Genomic DNA, 21,313 nt, shown 5'->3' on the forward strand with positions numbered 1-21,313 from the left:
TTGCATACAGTTGTTTATGCAGAACACAGGCTGTTTTCTTTTTTTCTGAAACCTCATGTAACCGATGGTATTTTAAATGAGCTCTAATACAAAATGCCTCACACACTGCTATCCTATGCCTCATTTAACCCATTATATGGGTTCCCTCTTGAAACATTTAGTCTTCATTTGTCTATTTTTCCTGTAACTTATTTTTAGGAATAGAAAAATCATGTCCTGAGAAGCACTGTCTTCTGGCACATATTTAAAATACCTAAGGGGGCTCAGGTAACATCAAGACCCTAGTAGGTGCAGACGGGTCCCCACCAATATCTCGGCATTTTATTTCAATTATTTACTATCTTTCAATATGGCCCACAGCATGAAGATTTTGCATATACCAGTTTATTTTTTTAATTGAAAATTGAAATAATACCAATACTCATAAAAATATCCATTCAATTATATTCAGTAAACGGTCTTCCTCTTCATGCCAGTAGATATCTGTAACTCTTTCCCCAGGTTCCTTATTTAAAGTATCTCTACCAAAAAAAGCAGACAGGCTTCAAATAACTGCCCGACATTGGAGAATGACAATATTTTTTCTTGTGAATTAGCATCCTAGCTAGGCACTGACATGAGATATACTGACATAGCTTTCCTGCCAAATCTCATTCTTGTATTGTTCATGAATAGATTATTTTGGTATAAAGACTTTAAATATCAAGTTTAATTGAGCTTTGATATCACACTTCTTCAGAATTTTTTACTGAAGGATAAAGTTGTTCCTCTAAAAAGTACAGCCTGTCCTGAGCAGATGCATGCCATTAAAAAAAAATCACATAAATGTCTTCTTTTGGTTCTATCACAGCCTAACTTATGAATCTATGTTTATTGTGGTAATGATTCAAACTAGTAAAATGGGGTATAATTTTTGTTTGTATTATAATTGCAATGCTCCTCATTTCTAGGTACCCCATACTGGCTATTCTCATGTTTTATGTGAATCACATGGTGTATTGACTAGCTCTGTGATCTTGGAAAAAATCACTAACTGCAAAAAGTTCTCTCATTTTTTCTGCCAATCCCATTCTGTGAAGAGGAAAATGTAAGACTATGTGTGCAAAAATTCTAAGACACTGTGAGTCCAAAGAAAATAGAGAATAGATTTTTAAGCTTGAGAACAGAAAGCATTTGTGATTATTAAGACTGAATTCTTGTGACTTTGAGTCAGAATGGCTTGTTTTAGTTGGAAGTTACCTTCTAGATCCTTATTCTCTGATTATATGCAATTTGGAAATGTCCTACATAAAAACTGCTGCCTAACTTGTCACCTGGTTTTCTTCCAATGCATGGAAAGAACTAGAAGCCCTGCAACAAATGGATTGTGTGCACCATCTGGCCATTTTGTGTCACATACTTAATTTTAAACTAAAAATGCCTTTCTTCTTCCAATACTAGAACATAAGAAATTTGCGATCTTTTCTGGCTTGATGTATAACTTAATTTAGTTGTTAATATAAGTTGTTGATGGCTAAAATGGTGTAAAATGCAGTTATGCATAATTTTTAGCTTCAAAGTCACAAATTCTGTCACTTTATTATGGAGGAATTGCAAATATCTCTAGGGTATAAACTCAGCCTGATTTCTGGATATCTGTTTTTTTCTATTTGCAACTTCAAATATGTGTGTAACACCATTGCGAACTCTCAATTTTGTTAGGTATCTTTTAAGTATATATGAGAAGTTAACATATGCATATTTTATATAATTTTTACATGTAAGTGCATATGAGTTGCTCTGAACTTTGAGAAACTAAACTGTACAGAAAGGTATGTTTTTACATGTAGCCATTTGTAATTTGGTAACCACAGGAAATGTAAATCTGAAAATAACTATAAAACAGTTAAGGGTAAGTATATAGTGTGATTCTTTTCCTTATCTAATATAAATTTTTAAAGCCACAGGAAAAGGAGCCAAAGACTGGACTATAACAGGTTTGGAGGCTATGGATACATAGAATGATACCAATTTATGGAAATACAGATTGATATTAGCTCATGTTATTGAGGGCCTACTCTTTGCCTTATTTTTTATGTATGTATCTATGTATGTCTTTATTTCTGTATTTATTTTTAGAGACAGGGTCTCACTCTGTGGTTCAGATTGGAGTGCAGTAGCGCGATCACAGCTCACTGCAACCTTAACCTCCCAGGCCTAAGCAATCCTTCTGCCACAGCCTCCCAAGTAGCTGGGACTACAGGCACGTGCCACTCCACCCAGCTAACTTTAAAAATATTTTGTAGAAACTGGGTCTTTCCCTGTTGCCCAGGCTGATCTTGAACTCCCGGGCTAAAGCGATCGTCCCACCTGGGCCTCCCAAATTGCGGGGATTACACGCACAAGCCACCGTGCCCAGCCGCCATTGCCTTTATACATATTACCTCATTTAAATACTCATTTTTCCAATGGAAGGAACTGGAGCTTAGATAAATTCTATACCTCTCAAAATAACACCACGTGGATTTTTAAAAAAATATTTAAGCATTTACCTACTTATTTATTTGGCTAATGGGAAAAAAAAGCTTCCAGTCGCAAACATCCCCCGTCACAAACATCACGATCCGTGATGATAGAGCAAAATCAGATATGCTAAATATAGCCAAATGTATTGCATACAGTAGGTCATCAATACATGCTTATTGAATTAATTAAAATCCAACTTGAAAAGGAAATTGACCCTGTCAAATATTTGTATATTTTATCTCATCAAATTTAGTTGTGTGTGAGCCAAAGAAAACATATAAAAAGTGTTTTATTTTGCAGGGACAGATGTACAAAATATTATCTAATTTTAATATACTAAAGGCATAGTTATAGTTTTCCTTTAAACATCATTTTGACCTTAATGATGTGACTTACTATTTTACCCTCCAAAAACAGTACACTTTATAATTATAATTGCTGGAACATGCCACTTTCTAGAATTATGAAAAATAATTCGCTACACATAAAGGCTTTATTTTGGAATGAAGAAATGAATTTTGGCTGTCATCCTAATTTGTGCCTCCCAAAAGATTGGTTTCCTACCTCTAGATAGAGATAAAATAAAATTTAATCTTTAAGAATTCACATTTCTTGTTTGGCAAGAGTTTGTATTGCTACTAATTAGCTGAAATAGAAATTAAAGAATCTCGGCTACATTGAACAACTGGGCTTTTAATGTCTAAAACTGTTTCCTCAGAAGAGAACAGGTGATGTCATTGCATCAAGTCACTGGGCTGAATTGCTGAAAGGGAGATGCATGGAAGCAATATTGTACCCTCAACATTTCCATTGAGGAGCACAATGTCTCCATATACACTATTACCAGTGTCCCTTCAGAATTTTCTCTATGTCTGCTTTTAATTATCCCAAATTCATTTATCCCCAATATTTAAGTTCCCGCTCCCTCTTCCCCTATATTTCCCCTTGAACCTATCTTTTCTGTATCCATTGCAGAGAGATCACTTCGTTGTAACTGAATACAGATCTGAATGCTTACCACTTGCAGAGTCCAATTCACAAGAGTGAGGTCTGGTGGAAAGAAAGGGATTTTACTAACCAAAACTAGTAAAGGGGATGTGGCCGGATTCCCATTCAAACCAACCACTTCAATTTTGGGGGTGAGGGTAGGGGTTTAAGTGTGGAAAAATTGATAAGGAAGGTGCGCAAGAATTGTGCTGAGTACAGTGTCTGTGTGTTTTGCTCTGGTGGCTATTTTGTGTCTCAGTCCTCCTGAATCACGAGCTGGCAGCATCTCAACAATGGCGGGGTTGTTGACTAGCCAGCCACCTTGCAGTAATCTTGGGAATTTTGCAGCTGAGTCTCCAAGCTTCCTTTGTCAGACTCAAGATTAGCCCCTGCAACTTCTAAGAAGGCATATAGATGACAGCATAGAATTAGATAAATGTGAGGGGAGTATACATGGTAGGAAAGGGGGGGAAATGGAGTCTATTTTATGGCTAAGAGTAAAGGCTTCTACAATTTTCTTCAAGGTTTTATCTTGAAACCCAAGATTAAGAAAAATAAAATGCATTTTGAAGTTAAGCTATCTGGTTTTTTAATGATTTATAGCTCTGGGGGTCTTCTCTTTTCTAAATATCCCCAAGCCCTAGGATGGATTTTGGGCAATATTTTGTACTAAATATGTGAGTTCAAAATGAGATATTTATTTACCTTGTACTTTATGTTGCAAATTTCCTAAAACTGTAATTTTAACAATCTACACGTTTATATTTATATGATGGTTTTGTTAATTTCATTTCAACACTTTTCTCCAACAAGTGGATTTATACAAAACTGACAATGTGAATCTTCTTCAGCATCCCCCTTCAACATCTTAATAGGATAAAATGAATCATAATTTTAAACTACATTTCTTAATTTAAAGAAAAAAATTATGTGTACATATTCACATTCAAGGTGAGCATCCAGCAAACAGTAAATCAGGCAGGTGGTTATGTTGGGAAATGGTAGCAAAACATTTACAATTGATGCCATATGGCTTTCAGCCTAGTAGGGCCAACTAGCTGTGTTCAATGACTCTGGGGAAATTAAGCTGTTTGAAGGTCATTAATGCTAATTCTAAACCTCTGGTGCAGTGACAGGAAGTTTGCAGCAATATGCAGGGAAACCATCCCTCCAACTGAGTGGATAAGACTCCCTCATAAGTGGTCCGAGGATTGTTCTTGTTGGGCCTGTGCTCTGATTTGGAGACAAAGAACCAGGTATAACCGCTATTGCTGCATATACACAGCAGGCAGTAACGTATATTCTGATCCTGTCATTGTCTTTCTTAAACTGACCAGGAGTCCTTATCATAAAGTTCAAATCCCCTTCCATTATCTTCCTGTTTCAGCTGATACCACTGTCCTCTGGACTAAGACCCAGGCACATTAAGTTTCTAAGTTGACATTTTTAATTGAGTTTTAAAGACATATTTGGAGAATTTTTTAATGCACAAGTATATGTCCAGCTCAAATAATTCCACTTTCAATGTGCTTTCCAGGGTTTTTTGAATGCCATTGAGAAATTACAGTACATATAAAGAAAATAGAAAAGAAATAGTAATCACTGAATCACTGATTAGCGAAAAAAAAAAACAGCAAAAGCTGAAGCTTTTCAGCAATTAAGTTCACGAATTTTCAGTAAATAACTCAAGTGAAAAAAATTAATTTATCTACTTGAAAATGGCTAATGCAGAGTCAAAGATTAAAATGTTGGAAATAAATTTTCTTCTTACAAGCCAACCTTTAAGGAAAATATTATTGAACTCTTCTGGAACACAAAATCTTTGCAACCAGCACTATTATGTATCTTATCCACTTACATTAAACTAAAACTATATATGCATGAGGGAATGTTTCTTCAAATATTAACCATAAATAGAAATTAGAAAAATGTATAAAATTAGGTTGTATATTTCATTCCTAAGATTTTCTAGACTGGGTTTTCTGAAAGATGCAACACCATTCTCTTGATATTCTACAAATAAAAACACGCTACCCCAGAGCATTGGGCTCAGAACGTGCTACCCCAGAAGATGGCACCTTCACATTTGAGAAAATCACAAAGGACAAAGGTCTCTGACCTTCTCCAATCCTTCTTCTCTGAAGCAAGCTGTAAAAGAATCTGATCTTCAGCTGGGTGCGGTGGCTCACGCCTGTAATCCCAGCACTTTGGGAGGCCGAGGTGGGTGGATCACGAGGTCAGGAGATCGAGACCATCCTGGCTAACACGGTGAAACCTCGTCTCTACTAAAAATACAAAAAATTATCCGGGTGTGGTGGCAGTGCCTGTAGTCCCAGCTACTCGGGAGGCTGAGGCAGGAAAACGGTGTGAACCCGGGAGGTGCAGCTTGCAGTGAGCGGAGATCACGCCACTGCCCTCCAGCCTGGGCGACAGAGGAGACACTGTCTCAAAAAAAAAAAAAAAATCTGATCTTCCTCTGAAGTATGTGATAAGAGCCTCATGTGCCTCATATCTGGAGACAAGGAATGTCACACTGGGACACAGAAAGTAATATGAACAAACAGGCCTTGCTAAGTTCCCCCAGCTTATTACCATTAGATCATACTCCCTCTGTTCAATCATGCTTCCTCATGACTGTCTACTCCCCATCCAACCTAAGCATAAATATACATAGATTTCGCCATTTCTTTGGGTCTTCATTTCTGAAGGTCCACATGTCACATAAAATTTACATTAAATAAATATGTACGCTTTTCTGTTGTTAAACTGTCTTTTGTTATAGGTGCTTCAGCCATGAACCTAGTGATGGATGAGAAAAAAAATCCCTTCTACCCTACACTAACAAGGAAGGACGAGAGAGAGAATTCTAATTTCTTACCATAGGTATTCAATGTGATGAGAGGGTGGTCATTTGATGTATAAAATTAGGAATTCATTCTAAAACATGTTTGAAACTTTTGTGTTTAGTTTATTGCAGAGGAAGGGGCAAGTTTGGTGCTCCAAATTCCTGTTTTATTTGCCATCATAGAAAGGATTTGAATTTGCAAGACACTTCACAAAAGTCTGATTTTTTTTTCACTTTAAATGTGGTATTGTGGTTACTGTAATGAGGTGGCATCGACACTGCTAATACTTACCCTTTGGAGTTTACCCCAAGGCTTTACCATAAGACATCATCCAGATCACTGTGCTTTCTTTTAAAAAACAAGTCTTTATTAAAAAAGAAAAGCACAAACTAGACCATCACAAATAGAAATTAGTAATAGCCAGAAACGTATTTAGCAGCGATATTTTTTTCTTTTTTTTTTTTTTAACAGTCTTGCTCTGTCTCTCAGGCTGGAGTGCAGTGGCGTGATCTCCGCTCACTGTAACCTCCACCTCCCAGGTTCAAGCAATTCTCCTGCCTCAGCCTCCCAGAGTAGTTGTAACTAGAGGTATCCACCACCACACACAGGTAATTTGCATATTTTTAGTGGAGTTGGGGTATCACCATGTTGGCCAAGCTGGTCTTGAACTCCTGACCTCAGGTGACCCACCTACGAAAGTGCTGGGATTACAGGAGTGAGGCACTGCGCCCAGACTTATTTAACATCAGTTTTAAACATTGTTGACATATTGCAGTATCTTTCTAATTTTCTCTAAAATCCTTAATTAATTATATAATGTGATTTTTGAAGAATTCTTATATACATTAAGATAAAGTTCAAGAAGGCCATTAGCAAAGGATTTTAAAAAGAGTAGTTTTTTTACAAAGATTTTCCATTTTAAACAGATTTTTCTTATGAAATAAATTTCTCCATGTCTTTTAAAAATACGAAACTTGGCTCCCATTAAATATGCTCATTTTTAGTTACCCATGGGATACCCTTACTTATCTATGATAACAGACACTTGTCATAATTTCCTGTATACTCCTAATGTCAGAGGTATATTTACAAGTGGTATCATTTACTTCTGGATTTCATTTCCAGCTATTTAACTTCGAGATTCATGAAAAAGCATTTTTAAGATTATCTCTGAAAAAAATACCTGCTTTTTATTTACTCAAAATATATCTACACTTAACATAAGTACACTTTGGATAAGCAGTTATTTTTAGTCAAACCTTTTACTAAGATAAGTATATGACAACATAAATAATGGAGGATATCCATGTGTAGCTAAAAGTGAAAATATTTACTTTACCTGGAAGCTGTTTTTTTTAAAAAAAAAACCTGAAATAATTGATTTCATGCAAAAAAAAGTGCTAAAAGAAAAATGCGTAATCTCCGTATGATAAAAACATTTTCTCGAGCTGTGCAAATGACCTTGTTGATTTTTATTTTATCTAAGAATGATTTTAATATGCAATAATACAACTTACAGCAACATATAACAATGCATTTAATAGTAATGCACAAAAGTAACAAAGCAATGCAGATAAAAATGTTATACTGAACTCATCATTTGACATACTTCATGTATTAGAAAAATTTGCTGAATAATGTCAATTATCAAAACATGTAGCTGCTATGTAGTCCCTTAAAAACTGATATTTCCAGCATGTATATAATACACACATAAGTATATTCATGTTGAACATAGTTTTAATACTTTTTATATTTTTTTAAAAAGAAATTGTATGCCTTTTGTTCAAAACCACTATAACTTACTTGACCTGTGTGTGATTTTTATTTTCCATTAAAATATTTAATTTCCAATATAGTTTGGATGCAGGACAGTCTGCATTTTAGGAAGCAAAAAAATAGATTTTAGAAAGGTAAAATATCAAAGCCAGTTTTGTAGTAATAGTGATGTCTAAAAGTTAAAATAGCAGTAGCTGTCATTAAATGAGCACCTACTATATTTCAGGCACTAAACTAGATTCTTATAGACTCTTTAATGTTAATATCATACTTTATAAGTGTGAAATTTTAGACCGCAAAGTACATAACTTGCTAAAAGTCACAGATGTAATAAACCATCAATCCAGAATTTGAACTTAAATCTTTTGGCTGCAGAGAGGAAAACAAAAGAAGGGTAGGTAAATAGCTAGATGAATCCGTTGACTGACAGTCGTATCAGCTTCCCTTTACTGAATGCTGATCTCATCACACCAGCATAACTTTGTAAAATGTGTTTATTATTTCTATGTCCAAATTGAGTGATTTAAAGCTAAAAATGATAAGAAATTGTGTCCTTGATGGCAGCTATCACTGGAAGATCCAGAATTTAAACCAATATTTCACTATCCAGTATTCCTCATTTCAAAGCACTCAGGCTTTCTGCTATCACTTACAATTTCCACTTCAAGTAACAAATTCAAATATAATCAGTACAAAGTTTATTCTACCCTGAAAATGAAATGTATAATATTCAAGAACAACTTGATGATTCAGATCTGAGAAAACATAGTACTCTCAAAGTGACAAATACTGAATAAATAAATATTACCTCTGTATTGGATGTCTAAAAATGCATAAGGGCAAGATACTTCAAGCTGGAAAAATTAGAGTGCAACCAAAAGACAGTGGAGAAACCAAACATAGCTGGTCACATATGTATTTTTGTAACGATGTTTAAGTCTGGGAGTCTTGTTTCTTAAGCGAACATTTATTTTGTTGTTAGCCAGAAGTTTATATCTCCCTAGATTATGTAAAATACTGAATAAAGAAATATGAAAACTTTATTTTTGGTTGTGTCATCAAACAATGCCTTACATATTTGAATGACTACATTTTCAAAAGCTGCCAAACTTTAATTTCTTCAGTTAGTATCTCTATATCTACACATATTCAACATTCAAAGTAAGGAATCTTGTAGTGTGTGTTATATTGTTCAAGTATTGATCATTTTGTTGCAACTCTGGAAACACTTTTTAGCCCCTGAAGCCTGAATTAGGGGTATCTATATAGAGAGGAAATTATTGGCTTATCAAAAGTGTGCCTAGATTCTGTAGGTCAAGTCTATCCATCATAGACTTCCTAAAAGGTGGATTAGATTTGAAGCTCTCCCAATTTATTTTGTTATGGTTTATTGGCACATTCATTTTGCACAACTGTTTATACAAAATAAATGGCTGCTCATATCTTAAGCCCCTCCATTAGTGGAGTCCAATTCACCATGTAAGATAACAAAAACATAGGAATCTTCAGTTCCTACTGCTACCATTACAGAAGGCTCAAGCTGTAGAATATTTGATGCTTTCTGCTCTCAAAGTTCTGATCCAATCCTTTCTCTTACATAACATCTGTCCATGTCCTTGCTCAGAGGGACCCAGTGCTCATTCAAAGATTCCTTTATTGTGGTGAAAGTTTAATTTCTTACTAATATTCATTCAAATGCAATGCATGTATAGTTCCATTCAGTCTGTGCTGCTATAATGGAATATAAGAGACTGGGCAATTTGTAGAGATTCTTCATGGTTCTGGAAACTGGAAAATCCAAGATGCAAAGGCAAGTGTCTGGTGAGGACCTTCTTTCTGTGTCATCTCATGGTGGAAGGTGAGACAGCAAGAGATTGAACTCCCAGCCTTAAGTTATTTTAAATCAGCATGAATCTGTTCACAAGGCTTCTGCCTTCATGACCTAAACACCTCCCATTGGGCCCCACCTCCCAACAGTGGTTCATTGGATTATATTCCAACACATGCCTTTTGGAGGGACACAACCAAACGATAATTATATATAACAGCATTTTCTAAGTGTTCATTTTGATGATTTTTGACAAATGTTTACAGTAGTGTAACAACCACTTCAATGGAGACATTTCATCCTAAAAATTCCCTTCTTCTATAGATTCAATTTTTATATTCTTCTGAAATTTTATGCTGAAATCTAATACCCAATATAACGGTATTGGGAGTTGGAGGCTATGGAGGGTGATTAGGTCATAAGAACAGAGACTTAATCAAAGGAGATAGTGCTTTTTATAAGAGACCCTGGAGATATCCCGTCCTTCTACAATGTGAGGAGACCAAAGAATGACAGCCACCTCTGAATCAGGAAGTGAGTCATTACCAGGCACTGAATCTGTCAGTAACTTGAATTTGAACTTCTAGTCTCCAAAACTGTGAAAAATGAATTTTGGTTGTTTATAAACTACCCAGTCTATGATATTCTGTTACAGCAACCTAAAGTACTATGTTACCTAGTGCCCCTTAGTAATCAGTCCTCACCCCCAACCTGACACCTAGCCCCTGTCTACCCCACTCAGATTTGGGTGGCTACAGTTTTGGCTATTAAATAATGTCACAAAAATTGAATCATATACTATGTAGCCTTGATTGTTTTTTATTGAGTTTACTTAATGCGTTGGAGATTTATTCATGCTGTTACATATGTCTATATTGTATTTTTTTTATCGCAAACTAGTGTTCCATTTGATTATACCTTTACTAATACATGGGCCTCTGGATTATTTCTAGTTTAAGGCCATGCAAATAAAGTTGCTATAAACATTAGCAAATGGGTCTCTGTATGAATATGCTTTTATTTCTCTTGGGTAAACATCCAGGAATTGATAGTTGAGTCATGTGATAAATGTATATTTAAATTTAAAAGAAACTTCCCTATTGTTATCCAAAGCAACTATACCACTGATGTTTCTACATATCCTCATCAGTACTCCGTCTTCTGTGATTTGATTATAGCCATCCTAGTAGCTGTATAGGGCATCTCATTGCAGTTTTAATTGCGTTTTCCTAATGACTAGTGGCGTAAAGCAAATTTTCACTGCTTATTTGCCATTGGTATATACAGTGCTTCCACGTTCTCCATGAGGGAATAGTTCTAGAACCCTGATGGATGCCAAAATCCAGAAGTGCTAAAATTCCAACATTGGTCCTGTATAACCTGGGAAAATTAAAACTGAGCCCTCTGCATCCTTGGGCTGCCCAATCTGGGAATACTGTATTTTCTATCCATAGTTGGTTGAATCTGTGAATGTGGAGCTTGTACACATGAAAGGCCAACTGTATTTTTTGAAAGTCCAGTTTTTAGTCTGTTTCTACCAGTTATAAAAATTTCCAGTTCGCATATATGGAAACTGTTTTTATGTGGATGGCTGAGGATTCTTTTGGAAAAACATACTGTCAAGAAAAGAACATAGGGATTATAAGCATGACTTTATAGCAAAATCTGATTTTTTAAAAAGGAATTTTTATTAAAATGTCTAAAAACACTGGGGCCCTGTTGACATCACTTGGATACCCGGCTGGTATAATCTATGACAGTATAAAGAGCCTCTCTACGTATTCTTGCATGGAATATGAGATGTTGAGGACTTTGGCATGTTGGTAGTTATGTCCACTGGTATTTATTTAGGCAGAGTATGGGGGGCTGCCAGGATTAAGAGAGGGCATAGGGTCAAGTGTGCATCCTGAGAAGCCATAAACAGAAAGTGTAACCTAGTAAACCGTGCAGTTCCTGCAGGAATCTGGCAGGAATGGGACACAGTGGGCCCAGCATGGTCTACCAACCCCCTGCTGAATCCTTGAAATGCCTTCTGAAAACCTCCAGAAAGAAAGGATAGAGTACTACATGGAGGGTTGAAGGTTCTGGTTTCTCCTGGCTCTTGTTTCTGTTTACGATTTGTAGCTGTAGTACTTTCCTGGGACTGCCCTAACAAAACAGCGCACAGTGGGTGGCTTAATCAGAAGTGTACTGTCTCAGAGTTCTGGAGGGTAGAAGTCTAAAATCATGGTGTTGAAAAGGTGGCTCTTTCTGAGAGCCAAAAGGAAAAAGCTTTCCAGAGAAGTCTCTCTCCTAATGTCTTGCAGCTTTGGGTGTTTCTTGGTGTTTTAGTCTGTTCTCCTGCTGCTCATGAAGACATACCAGAGACTGGGTAATTTATACAGAAAAAGAGGTTTACTGAACTCACAGTTCCATGTGCTGGGAAGGCCTCATAGTCATGGCAGAAGACGAAAGGCTCATTTCACATGGCGGCAGGCAAGAGAGAATGAGAACCAAGCAAAGAGGAGACCCCTTATCAAACCAACAGATCTTGTGAGACTCATTCACCACCACAAGAACAGCATGGGGAAAAAAACACCGTGATTCAATGATCTCTCATCAGGTCCCTCCCACAACATATGGGAGTTATGGAAGCTACAACCGTGATTCAATTACCTCCCCCAGATCCCTCCCACAACACATAGGAGTTACGGGAGCTAAGCCAGACCATATCGCTTGGCTTATCAATGGCATTCTTCCTGTGTCTTCACATCGCCTTCTCTGTATGCCTATCTTTCCCTGTGTCCACATTTCTCCTTTTTGAAAGGACAGAGTCATATTGGATTGGACCCATCCTAATGACCTCATCCTGACTTGGTCATCTGCAAAGGCTGTATTGCCATACAAGGTCACATTCACAGCTACTGGAATTACCGCCTCATTATTTGCTGAAGGTACACAATTCAACCCATAATACTGTCAGTCTAGTAATTGTGCCCTTTTAGGTAATTTCTGTTTTCCACTCATAATTTAAAATGAAAGTATCTTGAAATTATAAAAGACAATAGTGCTAAGAGAAAATTTCCATCAACCTATGATTTTAAACTCTTCAAAGTTCTAAGAGAAAATATCCATCAATCTATTATTTTAAACCTTTCTAAATTATTAAGAGTAAGATATATAAAATAAGATAATTTTCAGGACAGCCATGGTTGTTCATGCCTGTAATCTCAGCACTTTGGGAGGCTGGGGAGAGCAGACTGCTTGAGCTCAAGAGTTCAAGACCAGCCTGGACAAGATGGCGAAACTTCATTTCTACTAAAAATACAAACAATTATCCTGGGGTGGGCGTGGTGGCAAATGCCTGTAGTCCCAGTTACCCAGGAGGCTGAGGTGGGAGACCTGCTTGAGCCCAGAAAGTCAAGGCTGCAGTGAACCATGATTGCACCACAGCACTGCAGCCTGGGTGAAAGCCTGAGACCCTGCCACAGACACACACACACACATTCAAATAAATGATTGAGTTTACATACCAAAGAGCACCAAAACATAAGCTTCAATGAGAAGAAAAGAGTGAGATCTAAGTGGCACTGAGTTATACAGAAACTTGAAAACACGTTGGTGTATCTAAATAATCAATAACCAAAGTAACAGCAATAATAACATTAAGGATAATGACTATTTAGCTTGGAACTTAAAAAACAAAACATAATTATATTTACAAGTTGCAATAACATAAAAACTGGAAGAGATGATCATATCTAAAATTTTCTATAGCCCTTAAATTGTTCAGGTAGAAGGAGATGATTGATTCAAGTTGTACTTTGTTAATGCAACCTTGTGCTTCATTAGTGCTAATGCACTTTATTCAACATTTAATAACTAAAGAGCAATGAAAAGCAACACAGATTAAATAGAAAAGGAAATATACAAACAACACACCCCCGAAAAATATGCAATCAAGTCAATGAAAAGCAGAAAACAAACGAAAAAAGTAAAGAAGTAAAAATACAGTGAAATTTTATTAAAGATGCAGAAATATATCCATATATGTCAAAATCATATTTAGTATAAATACATTAAGTTCACTATTAAAAGACAGAGAGTACAAGCTATAATGACAAAGGATTTTTAAACGCTGAGGGATATAAAATGATATGCCAAAATTTAGATTGTATAGTAACATTAATATCTCATTAAATATGCTAGAGCAAAATCTGAAATATATTCAAAAATTAACTTTGGGAGCCCGAGGTGGGTGGATCACGAGGTCAGGAGATCGAGACCATCCTGGCTAACATGGTGAAATACCGTCTCTACTAAAAATACGAAAAATTAGCCAGGCATGGTGGCAGGCGCCTGTAGTCCCAGCTACTAGGGAGGCTGAGGCAGGAGAACAGGGTGAACCTGGGAGGCGGAGCTTGCAGTGAGCCGAAATCGTGCCCCTGCACTCCAGCCTGGGCGACAGAGCCAGACTCCGTCTCAAAAAAAAAAAAAAAAAAAAAAAAAAAAAAAAAACGCTTTCCAGTTGAAATATCTTTATAACGTAATATTGAATTCCCATGGCTAAGGAAAAATAATTTTATAATTAATCAGGTCTAAATAAAATAAATTAAATACTGAAAGGGCAAAAAATTATCTTAAAGCTTTTACACTTCAATGCTCAGTTTTGCTGTGAACCTAAAACTGTTTTAAAATTAAAGTATGTTAAATAGAAATAATTATTTGGGGGACATTTAATGTTTCTTGATTAACCCTTGGACTTGTAGAGATTTTAGCTTAGAACAGGCATAAAAATTTTAACAATTGTTATTGTGAATAGAATAGAATATTGTTCTGAGAACAGTAAATATTTCTTGAGAATTTCGATGTGTCAGAGGCTGGAATATTTTCACATATTGTTTATCTCTTTTGTCTTATATACTATTTTGTCTTTAAAACAATCAGATGAGGAAAATGAGGCTCAGATAGCAACTAGCCTGACCCAAATCACACAGCTAGAAAGCAGAGGATGCAGGATTTAAACCCAGAACCTGTTTGACCATTCACTACACTCTACCACCTCCAAGGAACGTGGTGCGTATATGATACTTGAGGACATATCAACAATCACGACTAAGGTTTAGTAAAACGGTGGAGAAATGAAGACAATGTTGAAAGAGAAAGAGTTCTAAGCCAACCACAATTAAAGTCTGAGTATGAAGAAGTCCTGCAAAATATTTAACAATTTTACAAATGAAGAAGATGAGGCTAAGAGAGAATTCATTGCTTGCCTTATCGGACCTCACAGAAGTTACTGGCCGAGAATCAAGGAAAGCCAACATAAACATCTACATGGCACTCGGACTTTTTGTCAGAGATACATGTGTCCAGTCAGAGCCTCTTCAGATTTAAGTGAATACCAGTGCTTTGAGTCTTCTAAATTATCACTGTTTAGATGCCTTATGTAATTTATACCAATAATTAGGTGCAGCCCAGCTTTGTATAGTTTGACTACAGAAACTTGACATATTTCATGCGAAAATAAACTGCTGCCTCTTCCACAGTCATGGATGCTGACTCATGAAAAGATTTGAGGTAACTTACTCACATCTGTTTGCTTCACAACAGTTTTTTATAATTTCTATAAAGACACATGCACACGTATGTTTATTGCAGCACTATTCACAATAGCAAAGAGTTGGAACCAACCCAAATGTCCAACAACGATAGACTGGATTAAGAAAATGTGGCACATATACACCATGGAATACTATGCAGCCATAAAAAATGATGAGTTCGTGTCCTTTGTAGGGACATGGATGAAACTGGAAAACATCATTCTCAGTAAACTATCGCAAGGACAAAAAACCAAACACCGCATGTTCTCACTCATAGGTGGGAATTGAACAATGAGAACTCATGGACACAGGAAGGGGAACATCACACTCCGGGGACTGTTGTGGGGTGGGGGGAGGGGGGAGGGACAGCATTAGGAGATACACCTAATGCTAAATGACGAATTAATGGGTGCAGGAAATCAACATGGCACATGGATACATATGTAACAAACCTGCACATTGTGCACATGTACCCTAAAACCCTAAAGTATAATAAAAAAAAAAAAAAAAAAAAGAAAACATAAAAAAAAATAAAAAAAATAAAAAAAAAAAATAATTTCAAGAGTAAGTGTGATAATGAATACTAAGCAGAAAAAAAAGCCATATACATTTGGCTCAGACTGAAAGTCAAATTCAAACATCATCAGAAATGCTTCTATAGAAGATGAATGGAATAAGTAATTGTTGGATCAGGAACCCCTAAAGACACTGAACTGTTTTCCGTTTTCAAGCACTGACATCATTCTGAAAGCAGAAGGCAGAGAGGGAGGCTCATGTTCCACATACTCATAAAGTTTATACATTTTAGGAGTTCAGAGAATTCATTTAATAAGAGAAATGGAAGCACTTTCGTTATGAAATCTGAAGTCCATCATGGCAAAATACTTTGCCCTGTATCACTTGGAAATGTGGAACGTGAGGACTTTAACTGGTATTACTACTCATCCAGCTAATAGTAACACGAAACACCTACTACAAATGGAAGACAAGTTTATGTAACTTGAAAAACGTCACTGATTTTTAATTTTGTATTTTATGCATATAATTTAGCATTTTCATCCTTATCCAAGGCTGCCATGGGTATTTTTTAGGAAATAGAATTTCTTGAAAAAACAGTCTGAAAAAATAAACTAAGCAACTTACATAAAATTAAATGGCATACTTCCTAAATACTGGATTAAAGGATATCAACATCTCTACAAAATTTATACTTTGGAAGAAATTAAGAATTAACTAAAACAATGTGTAGCTTTCAGGCTTAGAAGAAATAAAGGTTGTGTTTTACTGGTCATTATCTGAATTTCAGAATGCTGAGGCTCTTAAGAAGTTTATATAGACATTGAAGGGACACAAGAAACACACAAAGCACCCAACTTATTTTGGACACTAGTAGACAAGGCATTTTAACGCATGTTATGTCCTAAATTTCCATTAACAACTCTAAAAATTATGTGCCAGAAGAGAATTTCCATGTGCTCCCGATAGGTTAGAGTGTGAAAAAAAACCTGTCCTCGGAACCATTTTTCCAATGTAATCACTTACTAGATAAACTTATATCCATTCTTGTGGGGTTCAACACTATCCACTTGGGCTGATCCTATTCTCTGCTTTCTATTCAAGACATTGTACAGCACTTCCCCTGCCTGTCTTGGATAAGATAATTAGTATACAATTAAATAAGCAAGCCTATTATTATCTCTCTCTGTATATGTGTGTATATTCCCTTAATTTAAAAATATAAGGTTCACTCATCCCTTTATCCCTAGCCAGTTACTGTCCCACATATCTTTATCATGCCATCCTAGTATGATAGAGCATCTGTTAGTTATCACTGCCATAACTTTTTATAACATACCACCTCCAAATTTAATAGCTTAAAACAATCACTTATTATTTTTCAAATGTCTATAGATTAGTTAACTGGTTCTGCCTATCTGAGCTGGGAGCAGTGGATCTTACACATGCATCGGTTTTCAGCTGGTGGGTCAGGCAGACATTGGTTGACATAGTTTGCCCTCAGCTGAAAGTATTCACCTGTGTTCTAATCTCTCATTCTTTAGCACACTAACCCAGGTATGATCTCACGGTGGAGGGAGAGGAGCCAGTGAGGAAGCAAAAATGCACAAGCACTTACTCCCGCTCCATCCCACATGTGCTCTGCCCCATTCCAGTGATACTCAATAACAAGATGTGAGCTTGTCAAGAAAATGGCATAGTTTCCTAGCAAAACCTCACTTTAAAGAGATTACTGGTATAAATCACTGTGTCTATGTATTCTGTAAAGTTATTCACTTGGTTGGTAAAATTTTCATGGAACTTGCATGTGTCTTTACCACACAGTGCAGTTTTACTACTGTTGAGAGTTCAGATCAATTATTAACTCTTAAGGACGGATATCAGTTAATAAGCTGAATACCAAATACTGCATATTAAATATATATAACTACAGTAATTTTAAAATTTTCAGACAGCTTTTTACTTTTTTGTCTCACTTCCTTTAATCAATTTTTTAAATATTTTGCTTTATTTTAAAATTGTGAAGCATTTAGAAAATATTTTGTTTTTGGGGGGTGGAGCCAAGATGGCCGAATAAGAACAGCTCCGGTCTCCAGCTCCCAGCCCCAGCGACACAGAAGACGGGTGATTTCTGCATTTCTGCTTGAGGTACCGGTTTCATCTCACTAGGGAGTGCCAAACAGTGGGTGCAGGACAGTCGGTGAAGCGCACTGTGCGCGAGCCGAAGCAGGGCGAGGCATTGCCTCACTTGGGAAGTGCAAGGGGTCAAGGAGTTCCCTTTCCTAGTCAAAGAAAGGGGTAACAGACGGCACCTGGAATATCGGGTCAGTCCCATCCTAATACTGCGCTTTTCCAACGGGCCTGGAAAATGGCACACTAGGAGATTGTGTCCCGCACCTGGCTCGGAGGGTCCTATGCCCACGGAGTCTCACTGATGGCTAGCACAGCAGTCTGAGATCAAGCTGCAAGGCGGCAGCGACGCTGGGGGAGGGCCGCCTGCCATTGCCCAGGCTTGCTTAGGTAAACAAAGCAGCCAGGAAGCTCGAACTGGGTGGAGCCCACCACAGCTCAAGGAGGCCAGCCTGCCTCTGTAGGCTCCACCTCTGGGGGCAGGACACAGACAAACAAAAAGTCAGCAGGAACCTCCTCACACTTAAATGTCCCTGTCTGACTGACAGCTTTGAAGTGAGTAGTGGTTCTCCCAGCACACAGCTGGAGATCTGAGAACGGACAGACTGCCTTCTAAAGTGGGTCCCTCACCCCTGAGCAGCCTAACTCGGAGGCACCCCCCCAGTAGGGACAGAATGACACCTCACTCGGCCAGGTACTCCTCTGAGACAAAACTTCCAGAGGAACTATCAGACAGCTGAATTTGTGGTCTCATGAAAATCCGCTGTTCTGCAGCCACCACTGCTGACACCCAGCCAAACAGGGTCTGGAGTGGACCTCTAGCAAACTCCAACAGACCTGCAGCTGAGGGTCCTGTCTGGTAGAAGGAAAACTAACAAACAGAAAGGACATCCACACCAAAAACGCATCTGTACATCACCATCATCAAAGACAAAAAGTAGATAAAACCACAAAGATGGGGAAAAAACAGAGCAGAAAAACTGGAAACTCTAAAAAACAGAGCACCTCTCCTCCTCCAAAGGAACACAGTTCCTCACCAGCAACAGAACAAAGCTGGATGGAGGATGACTTTGACTAGTTGAGAGAAGAAGGCTTCAGACGATCAAACTACTCTGAGCTACGAGAGGAAATTCAAAACAATAGCAAAGAAGTTAAAAACTTTGAAAAAAAAATTAGAAGACTGGATAACTAGTATAACCAATGGAGAGAAGGGCTTCAAGGAGCTAATGGAGCTGAAAGCCAAGTATCGGGAACTACGCGAAGATTGCAGAAGTCTCAGTAGCAGATGCGATCAACTGGAAGAAAGGGTATCGCTGATGGAAGATGAAATGAATGAAATGAAGAGAGAAGGGAAGTTTAGAGAAAAAAGAATAAAAAGAAATGAACAAACCCTCCAAGAAATTTGGGACTATGTGAAAAGACCAAACCTACATCTGATTGGTGTATCTGAAAATGATGGGGAGAATGGAACCAAGTTGGAAAACACTCTGCAAGATATTATCCAGGAGACCTTCCCCAATCTAGCAAGGCAGGCCAACATTCAGATTCAGGAAATACAGAGAATGCCACAAAGATACTCCTTGAGAAGAGCAACTCCAAGACACATAATTGTCAGATTCACCAAAGTTGAAATGAAGGAAAAAATGTTAAGGGCAGCCAGTGAGAAAGGTCGGGTTACCCACAAAGGGAAGCCCATCAGACTAAGAGCTGATCTCTCGGCAGAAACTCTACAAGCCAGAACAGAGTGGGGGCCAATATTCAACATTCTTAAAGACAAGAATTTTCAGCCCAGAATTTCCTATCCAGCCAAACTAAGCTTCATAAGTGAAGGAGAAATAAAATACTTTACAGAGAAGCAAACGCTGAGTGATTTTGTCACCACCAGGCCTGCCCTAAAAGAGCTCCTGAAGGAAGTACTAAATATGGAAAGGAACAACCGGTACCAGCCCCTGCAAAAACATGCCAAATTGTAAAGACCATCGAGGCTAGGAAGAAACTGCAGCAACTAACGAGCAAAGTAACCAACTAACATCATAATGACAGGATCAGATTCACACATAACAATATTCACGTTAAATGTAAATGGGCTAAATGCTCCAGTTAAAAGACATAGACCAGCAAACTGGATAAGGAGTCAGGACCCATCAGTGTGCTGTATTCAGGAAACCCATCTCACGTGCAGAGACACAAATAGACTCAAAATAAAGGGATGGAGGAAGATCTATCAAGTAAATGGAAAACAAAAAAAGGCAGGGGTTGCAATCCTAGTCTCTGATAAAATAGACTTTAAACCAACAAAGATCAAAAGAGACAAAGAAGGCCATTACATAATGGTAAAGGGATCAATTCAAAAAGAAGAGCTAACTATCCTAAATATATATGCAGCCAACACAGGAGCACCCAGATTCATAAAGCAAGTCCTGAGTGACCTACAAAGGGACTTAAACTCCCACACAATAATAATGGGAGATTTTAACACCCCACTGTCAACATTAGACAGATCAATGAGACAGAAAGTTAAAAAGGATATCCAGGAATTGAACTCAGCTCTACATAAAGTGGACCTAATAGACATCTACAGAATTCTCCACCCCAAATCAACAGAAAATACATTTTTTTCAGCACCACACCACACCTATTCCAAAATTGACCACATCGTTGGAAGTAAAGCTCTCCTCAGCAAATGTAAAAGAACAGTAATTATAACAAACTCTCTCTCAGACCACAGTGCAATCAAACTAGAACTCAGGATTAAGAAATTCACTCAAGACCGCTCAAGTACATGGAAACTGAACAACCTGCTCCTGAATGACTACTGGGTACATAATGAAATGAAGGCAGAAATAAAGATGTTCTTTGAAACCAATGAGAACAAAGACACAACATACCAGAATCTCTGGGACACGTTCAAAGCAGTGTGTAGAGGGAAATTTATAGCACTAAATGCCCACAAGAGAAAGCAGGAAAGATCCAAAACTGACACCCTAACATCACAATTAAAAGAACTAGAAAAGCAAGAACAAACACATTCAAAAGCTAGCAGAAGGCTAGAAATAACTAAAATCAGAGCAGAACTGAAGGAAATAGAGACACAAAAAACCCTTCAAAAAATTTATGAATCCAGGAGCTGGTTATTTGAAAAG

This window comes from Symphalangus syndactylus, chromosome 15 (assembly GCF_028878055.3).
Source record: "Symphalangus syndactylus isolate Jambi chromosome 15, NHGRI_mSymSyn1-v2.1_pri, whole genome shotgun sequence".
NCBI classification, from domain to species: domain Eukaryota; kingdom Metazoa; phylum Chordata; class Mammalia; order Primates; family Hylobatidae; genus Symphalangus; species Symphalangus syndactylus.